The sequence below is a fragment of the Callospermophilus lateralis genome, chromosome 15 (assembly GCF_048772815.1).
Source record: "Callospermophilus lateralis isolate mCalLat2 chromosome 15, mCalLat2.hap1, whole genome shotgun sequence".
In the NCBI taxonomy this organism is placed as follows: Eukaryota; Metazoa; Chordata; class Mammalia; order Rodentia; family Sciuridae; genus Callospermophilus; species Callospermophilus lateralis.
The window spans coordinates 39617188-39635521 of NC_135319.1; the positions used below are offsets into that span (position 1 = coordinate 39617188).

Below are 18334 nucleotides of genomic sequence, written 5' to 3' on the forward strand. Positions count from 1 at the left end.
TTAGTCTATCATGCTAGGTACAGTTGGTCCTCTGTATCTACAAGTTTTACATCTACAGATTCAGCTAATTACAGATTGGAAATATTTAAAAAAAAAACGTCATCTCTATACTGAACATGGACATAATTTTTCTGCTCATTCTTTTCTAAGATATACAGTATAACAACTATATAACATTTATATTGTATTAGGTAGGTATTATAAGTAGTCTAGAGATGACTTAAAGTATATGGGAGGATGTATATAAGTCAAACACAAATACTAAGCCATTTTCTTCAAAAAACTTGAGCATTATTGGATTTTGGTAGCCACTTGCAGGGGTTCCTAGAACCAGTCAGTCCTCTATAGATACCAAGGGATGACTGTTCTAGAAAATAACAGTAATGATAAGAAAAACTCATGTTTTAGTCAGCTTTTTCGCTGCTGTGACTTAAAGACCTGACCCGACCAATTTTAGAGGAGGAAAATTTTTTTGAGGGCTCACAGTTCTAGAGGTCTTAGTCCATAGAAGGCTGGCTCCATTCCTCAGGGCTGGAGGTGAGGCAGGACATATGGCAGAAGAGTGTGGCAGAGAGAAGCAGCTCAAATCATGGGCCATCAGAAAGCAAAGAAAGACTCTACTCTCCAGATACAAAATATATACCCCATAACCACTCTCCCACTGATCCACTTCTTCCAGCCATACCCCACTTGCCTCCAGTTACCATGCAATTAATCCCACCCAAGGATTAATTAACTGATTATATTAAGGCTATGACCCAATCATTTCTCCTTCAAACTTTTTTTGCATTGTCTCACATGTGAAATTTTGGGGGATACCACATCTAAACCATAACAGTTGATATTTTCTGAGCTATTTTTTGTGCTAGATACTGTGCTTGGCACTTGTATGCTTATCCCTCTCAATTCTCATATCAGATTTAGGAATTTGATATTATTACCTTAACTTTATAAATCAAACAGCAAGGTTTATAGATGCTAAGAGACGCATTCAGTGCCACACTGCTAATAACCAGAAGGGCTAGGATCAAACATAAGCATATGTCCATACAGTCTGAAAATTTACCATATTTTCTTCAAGGGTCTTAAAAGTCAGAATGAATTCAAATTTATGTAGTTGAAAAATATGTAGATATAGTGCATTACTAGTGTTTTTTCTTCTGTCCAAGAAAAAAAGAATAATGCTGTCTATATATAACATTCCTTTTTTCTAGGGAGTGGGTTAATATCCATTTTTTAATGTTTAAGGGATTTCATCATAAAGAAAGTATATATGGAATAATCTTTAGCATCTCCTTGCTCAATTTAGGATGTTTTTCAATTCACAGGAAAGTTTGGGAATATGGGAAAAAGAGCACAATGTGGCCACATCTGTACATTGTCATCCAGATGCACCCATCTGTGATACATCAGGTAGTAAATTGCAAGGAGTTCAGAAAAACCCATGTGATGATTTGAGTCATGGATCACAATTAAGAATTTTAGCCTTTGTTATTGAAACTGATCTCAGAGGTGACTGAATTATGTCCTCAAAGGCTTCAAGGTCTCCAAAGAATTTTCTAGAATATGTCATAACATCTCTAATGATTTGAATGGAAGCACTTCTTTCCAGGAAACTGTGGCATGCAGAAATGATAACTGTTATATTCAAAATGAATAGGTAAGGCAATCAATACCTGGAAGATGATCTGAGTAGAGTGTGAGGGGGGGGAAAAAAAGACTAAAGGTCTGCAAAATCCAAACATAAAGTTAATAAAGTAAGCTTTTCTTTGATTTATACATGGAATTTTCATTTGTTATTTTAAAAGAAATTGGTAGGAAAAACCATTAGGCAGATACAAATTGAAGGACATTCTATAAAATGCTTAATGAGTACTACTAAAACTGTGAAAGTTATCAATACATGGAAAGCCTTAGAAACCATCCCAGTCTATGGAGATCAGAGAGACCTGGTAACTAAGTGTAATGTGGTATCTTGGGTAGGATCCTAGGACAGAAAAATGTGAATTAAGTAAAACCTAAGAAAACTCAAGTTAACTCTGAAGTTTGTTTAATAGTAATGTACTAATGTCAGTTTTTTAGTTATGTCAAGTGTACCATAGTTTTTTTAAGATGTTAACTATGCAGGAAACTGTGTGAAAGGTACATAGGAACTCACTTTCATATTCCTGAAATAAAGTTTAAGAAATCAAACTCACACACACATACAGAGCAGACCAAACAGTGCCTTTCCCAATGGCCACATATTAAATGTACATTCATCAGCAATTAGAATACTATCTGACATACCAAGGGCACTTCATAAAAATACTTACCAATAAACAAATGACCTGTTTGTTGTGTGTATGTTTGCTTTTTAAACAAAAACTTTTTATTTGAAAAAGTTTTAGATCACTTTTCCTAGTCTAAAAAAACAAAAAGCCCTCAGGCATTCCCTATTAAGACAATAGTTAACTCCATTTTCAAACTATATAAGTATGCTGCCTCTATTTGAGACAAAGACATCTTTCTGCTCAAATCTTCTTGGGGAAGAAGAGTGGGACCCTGATTTATGACTCAGTTTGTCATCCCCATGCCCCAGAGCTGAAATGCTCTTCTAACTCATTCTGCCTCTTCTAGGTTGAATTTGAACTCACCAGGTTCTATGAGTTATTTCTAAATATTTCTGTATTTTCCAGAAATCTTCCTTTTCCAAATTATTGTTCAACTCTTCAGTTCAATGTGTATATATAAAATTGCTTGTTGTGATTAATCTCATGTTGTATGCATATAATTCTGCTTCATATCAAAGAGTTTTATACAGTAAATATTTAGGGAAAGGATGGAAAAGAGGGAGAACAAAAGAGCACTAGAAAAATTGGGGGATGATCAGTATGTTCCTTCTTTTTTACTGTGATGATTTTTCTTTTTGGAGACATATGTGAATCTTATCAAAATTGTATGGGCAATTTATCATATATCAGTTATATAGTAATAAAGCTGTTTAGAATATCTGTGATTGACTATTTTACTTTCTAATTCATTTTCTCATAGTTTCATATAATTATTGTAACAGAACACAATATACATTTTATTCTGAGTTCTAGTCCAAATGTAAACCTCAATTTCAATTTTTGGAATATTATGTGAGTAATATGAGTGTTCTCTAATTTAAATAGTTTGAGACATATATTTTTATCTCATTGATCATTTAAGTACCAAAAACATTAAAAAGTCTTTGACTATTCATGTATCCTGGTAACTTTCAAAGGGGCTTCAGTTTGTCATGGGCTTATGGTATAATACCATTTCTGTGTCTTGGAGTAATCTCTTCATTTGGCTTCTCATAGTATCCTCAATAAATGTATCTAACCACTTTAACCTCACTTTCCAAATTACTAGCCCCCACTCAGCAGATTCTTTAATTTGGAGACAGCCATGACTTATCTAACTGTACAGTACCAAATTACTTGCAATTTATCAAGAACTGGCTGCATCTTGACACTTGCAAATTCCTTCTTAACCAGAACTTGTGACATTCATTTTGGCTCTGTACAGTTGGTTTGCAAGAGGCTCCAAACTCAGAATGAAGATAGCACAAAATGTGGCTTCAGAAAATACTGGGACTTAGTCACCTTAGCCAGTCTCTTTCTAGGTCCATTCTGCACATACTAGCTTCTGTCTTCTCCATTGTTCTACTCCTGACTCTTTTACATTTTTACCAATTTTTTCTGTCATGTTGGATGCAATGCTGTTTCATTAAACCTTAAACTATCTCCACTTTCTTACCCTGTTTCACTAACCTTGTCTACCATATTTGCCCTGGAATGTTTATTCATTTACTTTCATGTCATGCATAATCTCATCCACCCAAATCATTCATCATGATACTTAAATCTATACATATGCATTACCAAACACATCTTCCTTTTATACTTAACATATATTAAAATTGTCTTCTTATAGTGAGAAAAGCTTCAAAATAAAAGACTGAAATCTCTCTGAAACATGCTTCTTTCACCGACTAGCTATATTATCTAAGCTCTGGTTTTCTTATATTTCAGATGGCATTGTAAGAGTTAAATGAAATAATACAGGTAAAATATTTTGCAAATGATAAAATGCCATACAAATGCAAGACACTGCAAACATGCAAGGTGTATTTATTTTCAATCTAGATATATTTCTTTGAACTCTTTGAAAAATTAAGTAAAACATTCCATTTCTGGAACTAAAAACTATCAAACCTTTCTGAAAGCCTCACAGTAGTTTGGTGGATTATAAAACTGTAGACAAAAATTGCCTTTCTGAATACTGGAGCTTTGTAAGAGATGAAGCTAGGAAGATATAAAACACAAGCTCACTTCAATATGTAGAAGTGGGTAAAATTGAGGTACTAATCAAAATGTTTGAAGACTGTCATCCTTGTAAGAATAATGCCATGCTTAAGAGCCATGTGTTCAACATCTGCAAACCAAAAAGCAAATGAAAAATTCTATTAGCTTGTACCAGAAATGTGAATACTCAGCTGAAACTAAGACTATTGTGGGGGGTATAATTCAAAGTAATATCAGGATGGAAATGATGAGTGAGGAGAAAAGGTAAAAATTATTACATAAACACAATTTATTTTAGAAAAGCATATGAGCACATGCAAGGCAGCAAAATCTAAACTTTCTCTTGGTAATTGAATAGCAGAGTCAGCACAGGGTTTCAGAAGAAAATCAGAAACCAGACTAAACCAAACAAGTCTCATCTGTGAAATCTTTCCTGATTCCCTCAAGGCCAACTTAAGCACTTTATTCTTTATGCTCCAATTGGCCCTTGTATTTACCTCCATTGTAACTATTACCATAATGTATTATAACCATCTGCATATGTAGCAGCTTCTCCACAAGTGCCCTTCAGAAAAGCAGAAACCATGCTTTTTTTTTTTTTTTTTTCTTTCTCCAGTGCCTGGTATGTTTCCCAACACATTATGGTCAATAAATTTTTGTTAAATGATGAAGGAACTACATTTTGTTCAGTGATATAGCCAAATGATAAACCACTGATGCTTCTAAGGACAGCATATGAAGATACACTCATTTTAAAACATTTAAATGTTGCTGCATGGCTTATGGAAACAACTTCATTATTTGGTTGAAGCCCATTTTGTGTAGTACCATTTTAGATACATTTTTATGGGTCTCCCATTCAGAGAGTTATAATCTGGGCAAAATAATTCAAATAACTGATTTCTGATTCCAGTGAAACCAAAATCACAGATTAACTCTCATCCATGGCAGACAGCATCCACAGAAGGATAGGCAAATTGCACTCCACACGTCTCTATGGGAAAGCCACCCACTGGAGTAAATGTGAAGAGTTGTGTAATGCAATATACACAACTCACACAACAGTCAGAAAGCTTATTGATGATGAAAAAAAGCCTATTTTGCAGCCAAATGTTTATCCATATTCTCTCTGCAATTCTACGTATTTATGCCTTTGCTTTAGATATATATCATTAGAGCACTCCATTACAATGCCTATAAAAAAATGACACTGGCACACACCTTATAACTTTCTACCTCATAGGACTGTGAATAGATAGATAGTCCAGTAAAAATGGTTGGTCAGCCAGTTGAAGTAGAGAAATACATGAACAAAGTTGAGCTTTCTTTTATGTAGGATATCTCAGAGTTTCTAATATGTTAATACACATAAGAAAAAAGACATCATAAAAACATTGCATTACATAGTGTTGTCCAAATTTATTTTGCCCCCAGTTTTAATAAACATTTTGCAAGTTTAGTGGAAAATAGACCACACTTTGGAGAACACTACCCTAGAGCACAAGCATTTTATCTCCATTTGCCTTCAACTTCCACCTACTGACCAGAGATATGAAGATGTGACCAATGAAGATTTTTAAGCAGCCAAATGGCCACTAGTAAGTGTACCTAAATTTGGGAAAAACCACTACACATGTTAACCAAATTTCTTATTACAAAATATTACCATTCCCAGAAGTTAAATTTCTGGAGCTCATCTTTCACAGATCCCCAAATCTCCTCTCATAGCTATAAGCAGGTGTGCAAGATAGAAAAACAGACTCATTTTCAGTTCAGGATGAAGAATTTTATAGGTTCAGATATCTGATACTGTTAGCAAGGCTTCATGCCTATTGGACCTAAATTTTCCATATGGGTGCCAATAGGGATTAAAACAGTATTAAGATGTTTAAAATGCAAATAAATACCTAGAGACTTTTCTTCCCCAGAGTTTTCTTATGAGGGAATTCACAGAATCATGGAAGATTAGAATTGAAAGTAGTGTTACAGAGGTTATTTACCCATAGTTAAAGAGCTCATTAGTGGCAAAAATGGGGCTTAAATTCAGAGCGCTAATTCTTATTTTAGTGTTCTTCGTTCTACTCAAAACAACACTGCCTCTAGAAATCTATTCCAAACACCTCAACACCTCAAATCTATGCCTTCATCAGCCTTCATGTTCTCAAATTAAGAATAGCGAAAAAGAAGAGGAGAAAAGCATTTTGTTTTATCTCTTTTTAATGACAGTTTTAAAGACAGTTACTTGAAAATAAAGTAAAGGATTCCAAGACTTTGCTCAAATAAGAACCCCCCCGGAATCCAAAGTGGCAGCAGCATTAGCAGCCACAGCCGCAGCTGCTCTCACCTGGACTACCATGATAACCCTATAATCCATCTTGTGTCCTCTGAACCTGCAGAAAAAATGATCTTTATAAAAAGGAAAACTGACATTATTTTCCTTCTTTAAACCCTTCAATGACTCTCCTTTACTCTTTGGATTCATATCTCATAAGGCTTGTAACATTTTGTCCCTCCAATCCCATTTCTAGCTACTTCCTCCTATATGCCAGGATTCAATCATTCTAAATTTCAAAAAATTTCTCAGCCAAAGTCTTCATTCAGCAAACTCTTAATCAACAGGTTTGAAATCTCTTCTGGGATGCTTCCTCTGGCCTTCATTACTAAGCAGCCTTCTCTACCACTCTGCACTAGAGTTTACTTGAATCATTCCTTTCTAAGACTGTAAGCATCAGGAAGGGAGATACCTTACTATAGAAAAAATCCCCAGCCTACCTAACATAGTGTTAATTTAATAAGGAGCTGTGAACAGGAAATAAAAGGAAAAGAAAAGGAGGGTAAAATGGAGGAAGCCAGAAGAGAGATGAAAGAGAAAAGAAAGAATGGGAGGAAGAGTAGGAAACAATCCACTCTCTTTCCAAACACAACATCTTCAATATGATTAATTGTCTTTTATCTGTAATGGTTGGGGAAGATATATTCTGATAAATTCATTAAATTAGTTAAGATACAATTCTAGGTTTTAAAGAGTAGTGAGAAGAAGGCAAGCTGATAAAGAAATATAAGAAATGCAGTTGTATAGAAAACAGAACAAATCATATCAAGCAGATAACATAATGATATGCAAATAAATTTGACAGGTGCTTTAAAACATTGAGCAATATACACTTATGCACATAGTATTTGTCCTGGAAAGTCTAACACATTCCAAAACAAAGCAGCACTGCAAACCACTGGGTCATCTACTGCTCCATTAAAGCTTATATCAAAGGCACAATATTTCTGTAAGTTAGGAAGAAGTGATATTCATGTTTTGGCAGCAAAAGTGACTCCACAGTGTTGATAATAAATGGTTATTCCTGAAAAGAGAGGTCTGAGACCCTGTATATGTCTATAAGCAATAGACAGGACCTTAATTTTAAATGTCTCATGCTAGACATCTAAGAACACACACTGTAAAAGCACATACAGCTCAATTTATTTATCTTAGAAGGAAAGTGAGCCAGCTGGATCCTGCTGGGATTTGTACCTGAAAGTTACAGGAAAATTTGAAGTTCCCAAAAGTTCTTGAGATATACCAGTTTAGAAAAATAAGTTGAAAACTGCATTATTTTTGAGAGACCATTGGCTAAGCCAACAAAATTAAACTAAATGCTTTTATCACTGAGAAAATAAAAAGATATATATTTTTACTTACAATATACATATATTCTAATTTTAGATCTGCTATTTTTTATAATTGAAAATTTTTTTCTTCTAGATGTGGATATATCAATTCTCAAATAAGTAAATAACAGGAAAAAATTCAAAAAAGAGAGGGGGCAATTTTATGAACCAAGCTAAACTGCAGATTCTTATACCTGGAAGCAATCTCAAAAATAACTTAGTGCAAACTTCTCATTTAAAGGGTTAGAAAAACTGAAGCCAAGAGACACTAAATAACCTTAGCAAAGTCACACTAGGAAACCTTGGCATAGTGAGGACTAGAACTCTAATTCCCTGTTCAATAGCTAAATTTCTGAACATCAGATCATTCTAGTAAGCAGCCATATTTTTCTATTCAGCATTTTCTTTTTCAAAGCAAATGCAGCACATTCTATTTGAGCATGAAGATATCTAAAACCCCCAGATGGTTTCATATCAACTTCCTCCAAGGCAGATCATCCCCTTCCTGAATTTGTGCAGTAGATTATTTTTACTCAAAATGAAGAACTTTATTTATATCCATGTTATATTTTATCTTAGTGCTTTCAAATCATTGTTCTTGCCTTTTGAGATGAATCTGAATTTTGGATCTGCCATTCATGATGTTTTATACTCCTCCTCCCAGGTATTAATCACTGATGAACCTGAAGAGCATGACTTCTATGTCTCCATTCAGATCACAGTAAAGACAATGAATATGGAGAGCAGAACTGTTGCAGGAATTAAGACCTATATTTCATGTGACCATTCTAGTTGACACTGAACCCACCTGAAGAGATTTTTGTGCAACCTCATTTTTCTAGCTTGTTTTTAATTCTTATAATAAATATAACTTCTTTGACTACATGCAAATCCTTATAGAATAAACATTTTGAAAATAAAATATTGCATTTCTAACATGTTTTATGTGACAAATTACTTTTATAGGCAGTATGTCATCTGAAACTAAGAAAAGGTAAACACGTCAAGGCTTATTATTTCTGTTTTATAGATTAGGAAACTAAGTTTCAGAGAAGTTAATTGACTTACTCACCACCAGCTAGCTAGTGAGTATTGACAGAGTGTCCCCAGATATTTGTTCCAGAACTTTTTATGCTGTTTTCTTTGGATAGCATATGTAATTTCAAATATATGACTGAGATGAATTTCAGTGCATTATACTACAAAATCTCAAGTGAACCATATATCTAGTTTTCTGAACACCATCAGAGCCCAACAGGTAGAGAAATATCTACTAGATTTCCATGTGCTTTCTTAAGTTGAATTCTTTAGGATTTCACAAACCCTATTTGAAATACCATAAACTTACACATACCAAATCTGCATTTTCTATTTTGAATAGTGTTATACCTTGGGTTTTTCCCATAAATAGGACTTTGTGGTTAATAAAAAGATTTATATTGCCAGACCAAAAAGTTATTGGGAATACAACTTGCCAAAGACCAAAAATAGAGTGTATTGTTCTCTTATTCTTTAAATGCATATGAACTCAACTCCTTAGCAAATCTCCCTAGTTCACAGGTAGAAAATGCTAACAAAAATTCTAGGGGCTACAGCCAACCCTCAATTGTTTCTGCCCCTTAAAGTCAAACTAAATGACAGATTTTGTATCTAATATTGCATACTGGTAATATACTCCTATGCTACAGTTAGCTATTCTGTAGATAATTGGATGTCATTTTAAGTGTCAACTCCCACAGAGCTATAAAGACTACACACTTGTACACCCACATGTCCAGGGCCAGATATAATATCTTAAGGGTCTACTATGCCCTGACCATGCTGAATATACTAAGGGACACTAATAATAATGCCTCACACATATGTAGGATTTTAGACTTTACAAAACACTTTCATGGATATCATTGTAAACTTCAGACTAGCTAAATGAAGTAAATAATACAAATGCCATTATTTCCAGATGAGATAATTTCCAAATGGGAAAGAGATCCAGCACATTCAAGTGACCTGTCTCAGGTCACATAACTATTGATGAGCCAAGATATGTCTTAAACTAATCCTTTTTACTCAAACTTAGTGAAGAACATTACAACTTATTTGAAGATGTAACCTTACAGAAGGACGCTGGTAACATGAACCACCTATATTCAAATGCTGCAATCTAAGAACTCCGGAGAAAAGAAAAGCACATCCCAATTGAGTTCAACAGTATGGCAGACAAAGCCTCCTCCAACCATCAGAAAAATCTTTTAAATCTTTCACCCCCATATCACAGTTAAAACAAGGAAATATTTCAAGTGAACTTCTCATGCATTGAAAAGAATTCTTATTCTGTTGTGAAGAGTTTAAAAAAAAGGAACCACAGGTGCATTAAGTTCTACTCAAAGGAAATAAATACATTCTGTTCAAAGAAGGAGGAAAACACATTATTCAACTTGGTGAGTGATCTGGATGGCAGCAAAATGTGTGAATCATGAGGCCACAAACACTGCAATGAGGAAGCCACTGAGTTTCATCTGACATAACAGCAAATTGCCAAGGCTATAAAAACCTAGTATGAGAATAAAAAAAAATGACAAAGTGCATTATGACTCTGAACAATATCTTGACAGAAAATGGAGGACTCAGCAGGCTCCTGCACATTAAAAATCATGCCCCACATGATGTGGGCTGTACTCTCTGTGAGGAGAAATCACAGTCAAGCTAAATGTAGAACAGAAGAGAACAAAGAGCTAAGAAGCAGAAACTCACAATAGCAGATAATTCAAAGATGTTCTAGAGCAGTGGTTTCCCAAGAGTGCAATCCCTAGACCAGGTGCATCAATATCACCTGATAACTTGTTTTAGAAATGCAAATTATCAGGCCATATCAGGACTATGGAATCAGTTATTCCAGGACTGAGGCCCCAAAATCTCTGTTTGAAGAAGCTTTCCAGAGAATTCAGATGCTTAGCCCAGTTAAGAATATGATCATCCAGTTACCTACCATTATCCTGATGTCATTCGCCTTCTGGCAGTGCTTTCAGAACTCAAGCATTGGATGGTGAGTGGTGTGTCCCATCTGCTGTGAACCCTGTAAATAATACAGTTTTGACAAATCCCCACCTCCAGCCAGGTAGGTGCTAAAAATAGTAATTCCGTTTAGCATGTACCCTCTGAAAGCTTGATAAGAGCAATGGGACAGGTATGAGATAATTAATCATTCAATTATAGGCATCATGCAGTTAATTAAACATAGTTAATTTGTCCTCAATCATTTAGCCCTTAGAGCATTGATTATTATATTTTAGCATATATTAGTTTTATCTAGGAGGAAGGGCTTGCTAAAAGGGATTCCTGAGCCCTATTGAGGGTGAAGATGTAGAAAAAGGGTAGGGCCAGGAAATTTGCATTTCTAACAAGCTCCCAGGTGATGCTCATAATTCTGATCTAAGAACCACATGCTGAAAACTCTTGTTCTAAACAACATTTTTTAAATTCATGTTTTAGTTACACTGGGCCATGATGTGCTGGCAAAGGTTTAATAACTGCCTCTCAAGAAGAATAAAAGGCAAAGATATGTAGCATTTGCCAATTTTGTCGTGTAAATATTCTAATCATGATCCATATCAAACTACCAACATGATATCACTGAAGTCAGGGTCCAGGGAAGGTGTGTACAGTCCATGTTTGGTCACTAGCTCCAGTGCAACTGTACTTCACATTTCTTTGGCCTAGATAATGTGCAAATTAAATTCTGTAGTTTCCTAAAGTCGAAATTCCTGAGGCAAACAGATGTTCCATGTTACTGCTGCTTCCTTCTTTGGTGAGTCACTGACTCTCTGGCAGGGAGACATGTAAAGATCCATTTCTCACAATAAAACTTACACCATGTTTCCCCAAATGGAGACCCATCATCCTGAGTGTTCAACACTCAGGACTTGATTTGGGAATGGCCTTTGCAGCAGAGTGTCCACAAGAAAATGGAAAGAGAATAAAAGTAAATGGCAAAATATAAAAGCTATATTACTGGGCAAGTTGGACAATGAGGCTTCTAAAGTAAAATATAGGTGATTCAATCTAAGGAAGAGTTCAAACATCAAATGTGGTCAAGCCACTAAGCAGCACATAGCCAATAACTCAGTTCCAGTTCCTTTTTAAATATAGAATAAGTGCTCCTGGAGTGAAACACTCAAACTTTAAATAACATCCAATTAGAAAAGATTAAAGGGAAAGAACCATACTACTCTTTCCTTTCTCTTTGAACCTCTGCTAAACTACATATATTTTGGAAAAAATTCTTTGTTGCCTCCATGAAATCATAGCATCCTCCTCCATCCCCAGGCATCCTTTTTTTTTTAAAAAAAATGCAACCAACATTCACAGAGCTGTCCAATCCTACATTCTGGTAAGTAATCCTGACTCATACACCGAATAACCAGTGTATGAACAATCAAATTTTTTAAAAAAATTTTTTAGTTATATATGGGCACAATATCTTTATTTTGTTTATTTTTATTTGGTGCTGAGGATTGAACCCAGGGTCTCACACTTGAGAGGCGACTGCTCTACCACTGAGCCACAACTCCAACCCCATGAACAATCAAATTTTGACTGCAAAGGTAAATTTTCTGTAGGTCCTACTTGACTTATAACAGTACAAAATATTCCCTATCAGCATGCAGTGAAAGTATGACTCAAGACAAGAGTTGCCTCTAAAAGATTCCCTTTCTTCAACTCTACTTATCAAGAGACTTGCATTGATTCTCAGCCAAATTTACTGTTGAATAGGCAACATCTGAGAGTTTTACCAATAAGAATAAAGATCACAAGTCTTTTAGCTAAGGGCAATGTGACATACGATTAGAATTACAATTTTCACTATAAACTAATGAAAGCAGTTACTCTTGACCCACATTTTCATCTACTACTAGGGGACAAAGATAGCCAGTCCCCGTATCACTTGCTCACCCAATATTTCCCAAGCTTTCAGCCACCTCTTTCACCAAGTTGCCATTAGCAAGCAGTGACCCTCTGATGAATAGCTGAACCTACACAGAGTTCACTTGGAGTCATTCAGTACAGCTCTGTAATTCCACACTTGAAAAGACTCCCTTGTTGTTGGACTATAGCCAGAACAAAATTAAAGCATTTCCTATCCAATTTTGCCAATTGCAAGAACTCATTCACTTAAAGCTTGATGACAATGAGTTGATTCAATTGCCATTCAAGAAGAAGCAGTTTTGTAAAATGTTTCCTGTTAGCAGCCCACACTATGCTTCCATTCTCTCTGCCTCCCCCTTTCCCCAAAGATTTAGAAAAACAAAACCAAAAAACTAAACCCCGAGAACTTAGGTCTTTTGGTGGTCCCATTGAGGACAATCACTAGATTGCAATACATTACATGTCAAGTACGTATCATTGCAATTCTGAAAACTTACATGATCAAGGTCTATAAATATCCCTAACTCCCTGCTTCCACTTGTCCAAGATTCAGTTTATAGATTCCTCTTTACAGTTTTTACACTCACACCGAGTCTATCCTTTCTCTCATTCCAAATCCCAGTGACAATGCAGGTCTAAGTTTGAGGCAGTTTTTGCATTAATCCCCTCCACCATTATTCATTTCATCAGTGAAGGCAACAATGCATTTTTTAAAAAAACAACTATTGAGGAAATAAGGTATGAGTGATTTATTGAAATTTAGAGATTTAGGATAAAAATTGAAAGTTGCAATTCTTTTGTGATGCATGACTTACAAGAACATAAAGTAAGTCAAGAACCATGGATCAACAGAGGCAGTGAAGTCATTAATCACACAGCACTCAGCACAGTGAATAGGATAGTGATCCATTTGTCCTACACTTCAAAACACACTGAGTTAATGTTAGATGATGCATGTACAAGCCAGTTTGCTTTAATGTTTAGAACCTACAACTTAGCAATAAAGGATATCTATCATTAGTAGTACTATTATTATAATTATATTCCTTTGTCTCTAGAAGCTAATTCTATAAGAAAACTACCAATTCTTGGTGGCAAATAGGTTTCATTGACCAAAATAATTCTTCTGAAAGATAAATAGTGGATGCCTGAAGAGCTTTGTTGGGGCAGACGTTGAAGCCATGCCTTCATTCAGAAGGAGAAAATGTCTTTATCAATTAGAGATAACTAATGTAGGCATGGGTAGCAAATTTGTTCCATGTTTGCCAACCTCGCCCCAGTACCAAGTTGTAAAGTTTTCCAGGAAAGGAAATGTGAATGTGCACGTGCGTGAGCACTTGTAGGCAGGCATGTTTTACATTGCTGTAGTATCAATCCTTGGTGCACAGAACCAACTTGACGAAGTTTTGTTCAGATGAAGGCCTTGGTGTAGAATCGCCAAAACAAAACTGAATAAACACTAGACAAAATGTAGGCTCATGTTCTGGAACCAGATGGTGAAAGCATCTGTAACCTCAGATAAATCACTGAACTACCTCTATCCCTAGCTAGCACTTATAAGAAGTTGGAGAGGATGATCTCTAAGTCCATGTGCTGTTCTCAGCCTATCATGATTTCATTGTCTCCTTTTTATTATTATTTGGAGAAGACATTTGTGATTTATGTTATCAACATATGTCAATACACTCATACTGCAAAAATAAATAGGATCAAGAGTAAGCTCTGAAAGGCTGAAAGAGAGAGAAGTTTGATGTTTAAAATAATTGAAAACTATGAAATTATCAAAAAGAATGAACTATGATCATACCACAGGACCACAGAAGGTTTGAAATTAGAGGCCAAATCTTGGTTTGATTTTTAAGCCTGAGTCTTTCAAATTGATTTTCTTCATTCTGTGACAATTATCACTGACTACTACTGATCACTTTCTTGATGATGTTAAAGCTATGAGTTTATACTGGAAATTAGCAAAAGAGGAAAGGGGAAACTATCAGAAATGTCACTGGAAAAATAGATAATACCTAAAAGATAAAAAAGAAAGGAAGTAAAAATTTCTAGTTATCAGTTAACATATGACATGAATGTAAGTATTTTACAGAGAAGTCATAAAAGTATTCAGAATTACTAACCATGCAATACTAGTGAAATGCAATCTAATAAATGTCTTATCAAAGCAAAAAGACACAAAAACTCATAATAATAAAATTTTTCATCCATTCTGACTATCTAGGCTAGAATCCAAAATAATACTTAATGTCCCATAAAAAGTATACATAAACAACTGTTCCATGATATTCATACAGCAAGAAGTGTGAAATGTAAAATCACTTAGGATGACTCTTCAGATGTCAATCTTTTAATTTCCTCAAAAGTCTTAGAAAAGAACATTCAGGAAAGCACTAAGTGAAAAAGCAAAATGAAGGAACATATGGACAGAGAAATAACAAATTATAACAGGCACAAAATCTTGTTTTCTTATCTTAATATTTTGTGTACTTTATTCCTCAATGATGTGTTCATGGGCTTCTAAAGATACTAGCCCTAACCATGAATCTAGAGCTGCCCATTCCTAGTTATTTATATGATTTATTTTTTGGGAGGTCTTTTTAAAAGTTTTTAAAATTCTAATTTATTATATATGACAACAGAATGCATTACAATTCATATTACATATATGTGCATAGTATCTGATTTTGGGTGGTAGCTCCTTACCTATTAATTAATCTAGTAACGAAACCCCCATCAACTCATGTGAATGTGAAAGTTTTTTATATTGCTTCAAAAGCTAATTCCAAATAGGCATACGATAGCCATTCAGAAAGGCAAAGCTAAAGAAAGAATTGCTTGAACACTATTCGGACAGTAATACTAATGGAAAAAGAATTATCCCAGATCAGACTGGACTGACTGGATTAGATGGAATATTTTTCAATGGATATTTCCTTCGCTATTATGGATGATATTCTCAGGCTAATTCTGGTTTAACATTAAGAACTTCAGTGTGTGTGTGTGTGTGTGTGTGTGTGTGTGTGAGAGAGAGAGAGAGAGAGAGAGAGAGAGAGAGAGAGAGAGAGAGAGACTTTCTTGGGTTAAGAGCCCTTTCTCAGAACCACCTTGACACTATTTGCAAACTTCTATTAAACTGCATGTAATCCCTGGAACTTTGTTGAAACAGAGAAACAAAACATCTAGTCAATGTTGAATGAGTGAATAAAGTCTTGAATGTACTGTTTCAAATCTGTTGCAGAATAACAGTACCCTACTTTCATTCAATGCATGAATTAGAAATTCTAATGTATTTGCTTTCAATGTAGAATCGCCTAAGGTCCCTATATCAAAATAATAAAAACTATTATTTTTCTTTAAGTTTAAAATACATTTTCATTTTTATACATATTCTTTCTCCCTCATCTATGAAATGAGATAGAATAACTGATGTGAAAGGAAGGTTTCTTTCCAGTTCTATAATTCTGCAATACTATACAGTTTCCTGGTCTATCATACCTATTTAGAAAACCACATTATTTTGAAATATACTAATTTTAAATGGGGCACAATATTGACTGAGATAATCAAATCTACCTGATTGCTCTTTATTTCTTTGTTTCCTCTCTTTAAAAGGAGAGAAACATGGCTAGATAAATTAACCAAAAAATGAAAAGGGTTGAGGGCACTTCTACTCTCCTAAGAATACAAACTAGTCTTTAAGTGTTTTAGAAGTATCTATTTACTTACAAACAGTGTAATTGCATTACGTATAGGGTTGACACTATTCAGATGAGTATTTTGATGAGTTAATTAGAGATCATCCTTATCTATTAATTAAAACTCCATAAGGCACTGTCTGAGTAATTATAATAGTTGAAGTTATTATTTGTTCTTAAAGGGATTAAAACAAGTCTACATCAATTTAATTAGCTTTCTTTCCAACTCATTCAAATTAGTAATGTTTGACTATGTTTATGTTAACTTATATTAGGAAAGTAGCTGCACTGAATAAATTACAAGAATTTTGATAGATTATTCATTAAATCCAAATGTCAGGATTACAATAAAAGCCACATTAGGTAGGACACTCGTATTTCCAAGAGAGTTGGGATGGCTTAGTAAATCAGAGCACTTGTCACAATTAAGTTCATAATATACACATCCATTTATAGATGTATTTTGTTGAGTTGAAACATTCTGTATGTAACAGTGAGTAAAGAATTTCAAGCCAACAATCATACTGAGGGTTAACATGTGGTCATGTCTATAATAAATAGTATAATGTATGGGGAATACATAGAAATTACACTTTAAATTTACAATTAAGCATTTATATAAGCAAATATAAAGCATGATAATTGAACCACCCTCAAGAGATATATTAAAACATTTTCTATGAGGCTTAAAGGTAGGAAACACTATATCTCTTTGCCAGAAAAGAGGAAAAGAAACCAACTTTTAATTGCCATATGACAAGCTATTCTACAGAGTATCCTATGTGCTACTTTCTTAACCAACATATCAATCCTTCAAATAACACATTATTGTTGGAATTAGGAATATATTAAGACATAATACAGTGGGAAAAGTGACAAGAAAAAGGAGAAATGATTTGGTAATGATAGGTGGCAAGTATAAGGAATAGGTGTAAGAAATTATGAGGGAACCAATCCAAAATTTTTACTTATAAGGGACTATATTGACTAATGAAAGAAAACAGAGTCACATAGTACATAAAAGCAAACAACCCAGGTGGAAGCAAATTCATATGGCTATGTAACTGCAAAGCAAATTAATCCATGTGGCTATGTAACTGCAAAACAAGTCCAGGGGTTCTTAATTAGTTTTGCTGATTAAGGGCTGCAAGTGAGCATGATGATATATGAATATATGAAGTGTTGTGTGATTGATAAGAGTTCAAAAGCCATAGTTAGTAGAACTGGCAGCTGGAAGGGAAGATTGTTGCATTTTTATTATAAGTAGAACTTTTATGATATAGCTAAAAATATCAGAGATTTGTGCAATAGCTATTTCAGGCTGACTCTTTGGAAGTCCAGTGTGGAAAAGAGATGAACCCTCTATGTGAAAGATAAAAACATAGATTGAAGATACCCAAACATGGATATCTGAAAGCTGTCTGCCTTAAGAAATATTGATATGACTGATCCAAAAGAGGAAGGAAAAATTGTGTTTCATTCTTAAAGGCAGCAGTGGTTAATACTATAGCCAAAACAACACCTAATGAAAAAGAGGACAGTTAAATCTGAAGCCAAAACTCCTTTAGTGGCCAGATATTTCTGCATCTGGCAAAACAGAATAAAAGGAGTTTCCTATAAGGGAATTGTTCCCCAGAGATAGAGGTCAGAAAACCAATATCCTGTGTAGCCAAAAAGATATGGATACAGTCTGGCAGAGAAACAGAAAGCAAAGAATATGCTAGTTCA

The 18334-nt window shown here is 34.6% G+C and overlaps 1 protein-coding gene across 1 annotated transcript in view; it reads right to left on the reverse strand.

The window, feature by feature from the left end:
* The window catches only part of Ctnna3 (catenin alpha 3), a 1643966-nt gene that overhangs the window by 860873 nt on the left and 764759 nt on the right, over positions 1–18334 (reverse strand). The gene's annotated exons all lie outside the window — the stretch shown is intronic.